Here is an 8,863-nt window from a genome sequence, read left to right as displayed (position 1 = left end):
TGACAGCCATTCTACTGGGAACACTCCCCCAGGCAGAGGTGCCAGGAAGAGGTAGAGCTCCGTCCTCTCCTCAGAGGGCTGGTATTCTACCCGGTGAATCAGGGCTAAACCCCCAAGTGATGGGCCTGGTGCCAGTGTGACGTGTCCCGCGATGGTACCAGAAAGGGCACCATTAACCCCACCAAGCTCATGCTTTCCCTACCACACTAGCCCCGGGGGCGTGCCACCGTGTGCCCCGGTGCATGCCCTTTGAACACCTCTAGGCCTCCTTTGATACCATCTCCAGCCCTTTCCGAGGTTTCCTTGGGGGGATCCCTTGTGCCAATATCCACTGCCTCATCCGTTTTCTCCTTTCCTCCCCTGACCGCTTGGAATGGCGTCTGCTTCCCAGTCCTTTAGGAAACTTGGCTCAGTGTGGTGGCCAGGTCCAGGGGCATATGGTTCTGTCTCCTCCACGTGTAAGGGACTCAGACACCCGAGAGCCCGGGGACTATCTGATTTTAAAACAGATCGCACATCCCCTTTCAGGTCCACAGGGGTCTGCACTGAAACATATTCATCTCAGGATGACTAACCAGTTGAGACGTCCCCTGGGAAGAATGCCGAGACACCCAAGAGAGTCTCAAAAAGGAAGTGCCCCAGGGGCAGCCGCTCAGGTCATCGCATGATTCTGACCCGTGACTGCAGAGAAAAGCTTCCTGGAGAGGAGTAAGTGGATGGGCTTTGGAAATTTTTTCTTAGTTGTCAGAATTAGACACGGGACCGGGAAACTCTCCTTTGCGTCTCTGGATTTCAATGAATAAAGATGTGATGTCTGGAGTGGCTGCAGCCATTTGGGCACCACGAGGAATGTCAGTCCTTACAGTGAAGATGGCGGAAGGGAAATACGGGAGAAAGCCGGGTCTTAGATGCTGTTATTAAACGGCTGTAAGAACCAGCCCTGGGACTGTCTGATCTCAGAGCTTGGGGTTAGGTGAGAAAATAAACCCCTCTTTGCTTGGGATTTCAGCTGACAGGGCCCCTTAGACACCATAACCAACCCTTGATAGGACAGAACGTTTAGTCTCACCACGAAAACTGAGAGAGAGGCCATCAGGCAGATGGAAATGTGCCTCAGTTGGCCCTGGCCGGGAAGGACCGGCCCCTTGGCTCCTGGTTGAACGATGACCACCAGGGAGCCAGGGACATTCTGACCCAGAGGGTGTGGCCCACCTGCAGTGCAGCTCAGAATAAGCAGCTTAAAACGTCACTCATTGGTAAGCCCTTGTCCACCACTCGTTTTCTCAAAAGAAATAATGAAGGTAATATTAATTGGTACCTCTCCTGCAGTGTTCGTTTTGTGCTTGACAATAAACTAAACACTTTACAGTCATTTCATTTAATCCTCTCTGAAAGGCTCTGAGGTAGGCATGTTCATCCTGCCATCCTGCCTGCACCTTCCATAGACAGGTAGATAGGTAGTTAGATAGAGAGACGATAGATAGATCATCCTCATAATTGGTGACCACTTGTGGAGGGCCACGCATGGAACTAAATCCATTAGCTGCCTAGCCTGTATATACGTTATAATGCACATTATGGGACAGGGGCTCTTTTTGTCATTACTTTCATTTCACAGATGCAAAAAAGTTGCAAAAATACCAGCACCCAAATTGATACCTTATCCAATTGGTAGTTGGCGCCATCCTCAAGGACCCTTATTAACACATTGGTTTCTCTTCGGCTGATAAAATAATAAGTAGTAGCAGTTCCCATTTTTATACCCAGCCGAGTCCTATTCTTACACTGCCAGACGGGAACGGTCCAGGCAAACTGTGCCCCGAGCACTTTTAATTGAGTTATTAATGGGCCTTGTCTGAGCTACCATGTTCGCGTCCACAGCCGCGGCTGGGCTCTGGGGACGGCAGCCCACCTGAGCTCTGCTTTGGTGAAACTCAGGGCTGAGCGGGTCTGGGAGCAAGCAGCAGCCTGAAGCTGTCAGCCGCGACGTCTCCTCGCCCTTCCTCCTCCGTCTTGCAGGCTTTCGGTTTCCACGCCCCAGAAGTATGAATTGCTTCCAGAACAACGTTTCACTGCCACTGTTTCCTGCTTTGCCACCAGCCTGACGGTAAACTCAGGGCCTTCATCCTAATCTCGGGCTTTGGCTTAAATGTAAGGGTTTGAATATCCGCACATGAGTGCATTTTACGCTTTCACACACCCAGGCGGGACCACGTTGCAATAACTTATTCAAGGACCCAAGAGCCTGTAGAAAGGATTCTGAGCCGTGAGTTTCTGAGCGGTCCTTCCCTGTGCTCCTGGGCCTTTGTGCCTCCGCCCTTCCAAGGCCATTGCGCTCCTGTCTGTCTGTCTCCTGCCCCTTTAAGATCAGGACAAAGACCGTGCAGCTTAGCCAGTTACCCACTCTTCTGTCAATGTGCTCTGGCATCAGCAGATTCTCTAGATCACAGCTTCTCGAACCGTGATGTGCAGAGGGCTCCCCGGGGGCTTCCCAAAATGCGGAATCTCCCTTCCCAGGCCTGGGCGGGGCACCAGCCCCTGCATTTCCACCAGCACCCCGGCGGTGCTGATTCTGCTGCTCTGCAGACCACGCTTGAGCAGCGAGGACGGAAGCCATGGTTCCAGCATCATGGGAGAAGGAACGTGACATATAGGATGACGGCTGCTGGGTCCGCGTAGATGGCGGCCTGCACGGAACGGAAGGTGTGCGTGTGCGGGAGAGGCCCCAGGAAAGGCACGGAGCCGCCTCCATGGAGTGAACATCACAGGGGCCCCTCCCGGCACACAGTGCCAGGCGGGGCCCAGTGACACCTGCTGGTAGCTGGCATGGCCCCAGGCAGTTTTAGGAGACTTAACATGTGGCCTGAAATTCAATCTATCACGTTTCTAGGACACCCCTCAGTACCACGATCTTCCTGGGGTACAAGAGGATCCATATAATTTACAGAACATTAAGACCCATGGCCATGAACAAAAATAAAGTAAAATGAATAAATAAAGAAAGAAAAAAGAAAAAAAATGAGGCACGTGGCTGGCCCTGAGACAGCTGTTGGCCAGAGAGTGGGCCTTGCAAACTCTCAAGAGAGGCCGAGGCTGGGACGACCTTCTGCTGCCCACTTGCCCTGTTCCCTCTGCTCCCACTGAGGCAGAACGGCTCTGTGCCCTGCGTACTCATGGGCTGGGTTGACACGGGGCCACCAACTCCCCCCACTGTAACCTGAGTGACAACGTGGCCGTTCCAAGAGGATGTCCCTTCCCCACTCTCGTCCCCCTGGCAGGACTGAAAGCAACGGTTCCAATGAGGCGAGTTATTTTTCACATGAAAGGTGAGAACAGTCTATTTTCTTCCTGTAATTGAGAGCGCTCGAAAACCTCTGTGTGAGGGCCAGTTTTCAAAATGACTCATCTTCCGTTCGTTGGAACTTGGCTTCTGAACATGGTGGCTTTTTCTGAGTTCTGTTCAGGAACTTGCCATGATCTGTGGCCTGTTCCTACCACAGCAGCCTCTCTACCTGTCCCCATCCTGCCCCACGTGGTCATTGAGGTGACACTGTGCTCTCCCTCCAAGTTTAAGACGCCTTAAGAGAAGGATTCCTGGTGCCACCAATGTAAAGAGAACAAAAATGTTATAAGTGCTCAGCCGAGACACAAGCCCCAGATGGCCTAGGAGGCCACAGGCAGCCAGTACTTGGCCACGCGTGGCCCTGTGTGGTCCAGTTCCCTGCGTGTGTCACGGCACCTGCGATGCCAAGACAGACTCCTCCCCACCCATGCGGCCGGCAGCTTGGTGAAGCTCTGACCAGCAAAGACTCCAGACCAGGTCTCCTCAAACCTCCAATTTTGTGAAACCCAAACCAAAAAGGAGACCGAGAAGATAGGCCATTTTCTTCTAGACCCATGAAAGGATTGTCAGTCCTGACGTCTCCCGGATGTGCACTCTACGAGGGTCTGACGGATCGGCTTTCACGTGCTGGGTCACTGACACTCACAGTGATGACTTTCTTCTGAGGTGGTTTTCTCCAGGGGAGGGGCTGGGCCAGGGCCCCAGGCTGGGACATCTCCCCCTGACATGGTGCGTTCACGGTCTGCATTCTGTTGTCCTGCAGAGAAATGAGCATCCGGAGGGCGGACGTGCTCACCAATGGGTGATTATACGTGGGGTGTTAGTGAATGACACGTGTCTTAGGGTGAAGCCAGATGGGATGCACCCCAGGAACCTTCCGCTTCTCCAGTTCTATGCGTCCGTGCAGTCTTGGGGACCCACACTCCCCAACTTGTGGCTCACCTGTCACACGTGACCTTGGATTCTAACTGACTCACATGGCCACGCTGTTTACCCCGGACTGTGCCGTCTGAAGTTGTGACCCAAGTCATTTCTATCTTCGACGGTGACACATGGTTCCTCACTCTTTAAATGGCCAGTGATCTGCCCTGATTGCAGACTAGGGTGTAATCAATACTTACTTATCAGGGCAAGTGTCTACCCGCAGCTTGCTGAGCCTAGAGAGGAAAATATTTATGACCTGACAAACCGGTTTGAACTCCTCTCCCTCATTACTGTGTTACAGCCGGGCCCTGAAGGCTCCCGTCTAAAGCTAATTTGTTTTGAGCCTGGCGTGCAGAATCCATGTTCCAATAAGTCTGAGGATACTCAAGCTCCAGGAGTCAATAATTCACATGGCAAGATGCATGTTTTCTCCCAATTCCTTTTTAACTGTCTCAGGTAAGTGCCATATTTAATGAGTTCCTTCAGCATCTACTTTGGGCGCGGGCATTGGCTCTGGGGTGACGGATGAGAGGTGGTCTTTCCTGAAGGAGCCCCCTCGTAGGGAGGAGCCAAGGCAGCCCCTCAGTGCGGCCCCTCAGGGTGCCCGCGGGGGGCTGACCCCATCTCCCCAAGGCTCTCCGCCTGTGTCTCTCTCCCGCTCTAGTCCGGGGCCCCTCACGGATGAATCTCCTCTGTCTTTGTCTGTGCGATACCCGCCTCACAGCGGGGCAAAGGGTACACACGCACCCCATTGCACGGTGCTCGGCTGAAGTTCAGAATCGTGAAAGGGCCTCCGTGACGGTCCCCCAAAGGGCTTCCACGTTGGCCCCTGGGCCTTCCCGACCCCTGCCCTTCCCAGCTGCATTGCTAGTTTCTATGCGCACCTGGCCTCGTCCCACACTGCTGACAACAGAGACCATCACGTAGAGCCAGAGCACGTGGGCCTGTGCCTGCCTCTCCTGGAGTGGCTAGAGGTCAGGGGTCACCGCTCCTCCTCCTGGTGACCACAGTGCCCAGGAGAGGCATCTGTCCTCAGTGTTGGCCACCAAACGGGGGTGGCGGCCGGGGAGTAAATTCGCAGGCGGGAGGGTGAGAGGAAGCAGAACCAAACTCCTAGCAGGTGGGCCGGTTGCCAGGGGACCAAAGGGGCCACAGGCAGATTTGGGGATCTCTCGAATCCCGGGGAGTGCAGAGATCAAGAGCAAGAAGACACGCCCCAGCTCCTCCGGCCCGGCCTGCTCGCCCCTAGGAAGTCGGGCCTGGCTTGGACCATGGCCTCTGGTCTGCTCTGCGTGGAATAAGAGGGGCTGGGTGAAAGGGGCCACACCCATGGGGAGGCACCCCATTTCGGTGTTCCCAGAACTTTCCAGCTTAAAGGGACTTCCAGAGGCTTCTGAGATGTGCCGATGAGTGGACCTTTGCAGTCGGTCTGGGTTGGGGCCTGGGAACAGAGGCTCCTTTGATGGTTCTTTTTCATGGGTTTCCTCATGAGACTCATCAGGGATCTTTAGGAGAAACCATTCTGGTCCAGAAAGAAGTGATGGCCCATCGCACTCGGTCCCTCTGTGACTGTAGGAGGGACAGGACTGTAGTGCAGAAAGGGAAGGGAGTCCCGAGGGGCTCTGGCCAGTGACTTAGGGACCCCATCACCCCGCAAGTGCAGGGACATGCACAGCTCCTGTCACCCACTGCCACGTCAGCCTCTGCTCCTCTTCAGGTGGCATCTTTGAAGCGCGTAGTCAAAGTCTGGAGGTCCAGTGGCCGGGACCCCTGGGGTGGCAGCGTGGCCCCCGGAGTGCGGGCGGGCCCTGGCCGAGGAGACTGTCCACGATCGCCCAGGGGCTGCGTTTGCCGGGATCTGCTTTGGTGAGTCCGGCGGGGCCCTTTCACCAGCTCAGTTCCCTCATCCAGAAACCGCAGCGGGATCGCTGCCCTGAGACCATCAGTTTTCCACTGCGTGATGGGAAATGCAGGTGAACCTCAGACCTCCTGGGTGAGGAACGGCTCCTGCGGGGTCTTGGGCCAGCGTTCCACATGCGGGAGTGATGAGGAGAAGGGGAAGGAAAAAGCAGACATTGCTCACCAAGGAGCAGATTTTTAACAACGCTTCAGGAGACCTTTTCTTAGAGGTGGTGGCTCCTGGGGACACGTGGTTGCCTCATCGTCTGGGCACCCAGAAGTGATGCTTTTGAAGAGTAGGCTGTAGAAATTCAGTCCAAATGGAGAACACCTTACCTACAGGCTAAAACTCAGGGAAGGTAAAAGTTAAGAGCCAAGAGGTTGAGCCCAAGAGTACCTTCTCAGGGGGACAGCTGGGTGGCACTTCCAGACCCACTGCTTGTGTGACGCTGACAAACGTGAGAATGAGTTCCCTGTCCCTCCCTGAGCTCCTTCCAGGAGGCGAGGCAGTCAGGGACAGTGAGGAAAGGGTCATGTGGGCGTTGGGCTGGCAGAGAGTCTAAAGGAAGAAACAGGAGCCCTGGCCGGGTGGCTCTGTTGGTTAGTGTCGTCCTGATACGCCACGGTTGTGGGTTCCATCCCCGGTCAGGGCACAGGCAAGAAGCAACCAATGAGTGGAACAACAAACCTATATTTCTCTCCCCCACCCTCTCTCTTCCTTCCTCTCTTTCTTTAAAATGAATTTAAATTTTTTTAAAAAAATAAATAAATAGAAGATCCTCCCTGGGATATCACGCTGAGAAAGAGATTCCATTCCATCGAGTAGAATTTCGATGGGCAGCACTGTGTTCTGGACATTCTACTCGGGAGCTGAGACAGAAGAACGAGCCGGGCACAGGCCCCGGGGCCCCGATGGGCTGGGAGAGGCTACAGGCAGAAAACCAGAAAAACCGCAAGACAGTGTCACATAAACAACCCCTGCAGCGGGTCTTCTCAACTGCAGCCAAGAGTCTGACTTCTGGGTCTGCAGGCTTGGAAACTGTCTCGTCAGGGGCCCAGCCCCGATCAACATCATGGTGCCAATGGCCTGGTTTGCAAGAGGAACAACAGCTGGCAGATGGGTTGGGAACCCGCGTCAGCCTGACCAATGCGTTCCCTCATGCGGCGTTTCGGGGGCGGACCATCTGAGCAGGGGGTTTGCCACCGGAGGCTTTGAAGGGACAGCGACTTCTGGCTGGCTCAGCCTTCAAGGTGATTACGTCTCTGCCCCAAGCCATCAGTAATGATTCTAAAGTTTAACTCTGAAATCGGAAATTTGGGCTTCTCAGTTCTAGAGGAGCCCTAGAAGGGAATTCAACCCTTAACTATCAGTGCTAACATATCTACCCAGATATGAATTAGGGGAGTTATAGTTCTGCTATTATAAATTTAAAATCACCATGAAAGAGGATGCCCTTAAGTAATGGGATTAAATCATTTTTAAAGAAACAAAAAGTTCAAATCATAAGTTCTCTAAAAGGTAGAATTTCCTTCAAAATGGAGGCACTTGGGGTTTATAAGCAAGTTGCAAATTTGATGAAAAGCGAAGAAAAAGGAGGCACATGTGTGTGCGTGTGTGCATGTGTGTGGTTTCACATGTACAGTGGTTTTAGGAGATACTTATAAGTGGCGAGTCCACGGTACTCACAGCGGGCACTGGAGCGTGTGTCTGGGGACTCATTTAAACTTTGCAGGAACCTAAGAGGGAGCTTTTATGAAGCTGAAACTGCTGTCTCTTTTCCTTCACAGTCTGTAACTAAAGCGTTCCTGGACCATCACTTCCTTACATAAGGCTTTGCTGCTAGGTCTAGCCAACGTCGCAGACTTAAAAAATTTGCATAAGCCTGAGATAGAATCTCAGTTTTAAGCAATTTACCCTAACTCAGTATCTGAGCTTTTTGAGATTCACCGCCCCCGATTCCTTCTAGAAAGGCCACTCCAGCTAGGAAAAGGGTCCCGCTGCGTGGACAGGCGCCGGCTGACGCTGCTCATTGATATGGTTCAGAAGGCAGGGTTGGCTTATTAATAATAAAACCTGGAGCGCTGATGGGGAGATAGAGGTTGCTTCAGGCTGTGTGGCGAGGAAAGCTGTCGAACACGTTCGTCTTGGTAAACTCTCGGGGGAACCGCACCAGAGCAGGGGAAAAAAACCTTTACGAGCATTCAGGATGTACCGGGCTCACACCTGCGGATGAACAAGCTATTCCAGCTTCCGCAGCTTTGATGAACTTTCGCCCAACCTGAAACACAGACACCAGGGTGTACGAGGGAGGAGCTCCCCACTTCCTGGCCCCCGGACGCCCTCAGAGGAGGGACAGGGTCTGCGGGGATGTGACCTGTGTGCTCAGAGGGTGAACGGGCCTTCCTACACTGACCTCCTCATCCCTGGCCTACCTGGAGCTTCCGCATGCTCTGGGGACAGATTAGCAAATGATGAATAAGTCAGAGACCCACGACCAGCCCACAGAGCCGAGCGCTGCATGCTGCTGTCGATGTGTGGCACAAAGAGCTCCAGGTGGAATTTGACTTTGAACTCGTCCTAAGGGAGCCTGTGATGGCCGGGGTGGTATATACATTTAACTGCTAACGCCGAGACAGAAAAACACCAGAGATTAGTGTTTAGCCCCTGGTGATGCACAACTAAATTATATAGTCTAA

General features: G+C 53.4%; 1 long non-coding RNA gene across 1 annotated transcript; it reads left to right on the top strand.

The window, feature by feature from the left end:
- The first annotated feature begins 551 nt into the window (after positions 1-551).
- Positions 552-6,656, top strand: LOC150022826 (uncharacterized). The gene is made up of 4 exons (XR_016509707.1): positions 552-708; positions 2,020-2,107; positions 4,569-4,723; positions 5,985-6,656. It is a non-coding gene; the product is annotated as an uncharacterized LOC150022826 (long non-coding RNA).
- The last annotated feature ends 2,207 nt before the right edge of the window (positions 6,657-8,863 follow it).

This window comes from Furipterus horrens, unplaced genomic scaffold (genome assembly GCF_987537825.1).
Source record: "Furipterus horrens unplaced genomic scaffold, mFurHor1.1.pri manual_scaffold_1, whole genome shotgun sequence".
NCBI classification, from domain to species: domain Eukaryota; kingdom Metazoa; phylum Chordata; class Mammalia; order Chiroptera; family Furipteridae; genus Furipterus; species Furipterus horrens.
This window is presented reverse-complemented; position numbering and strand designations above follow the sequence as displayed.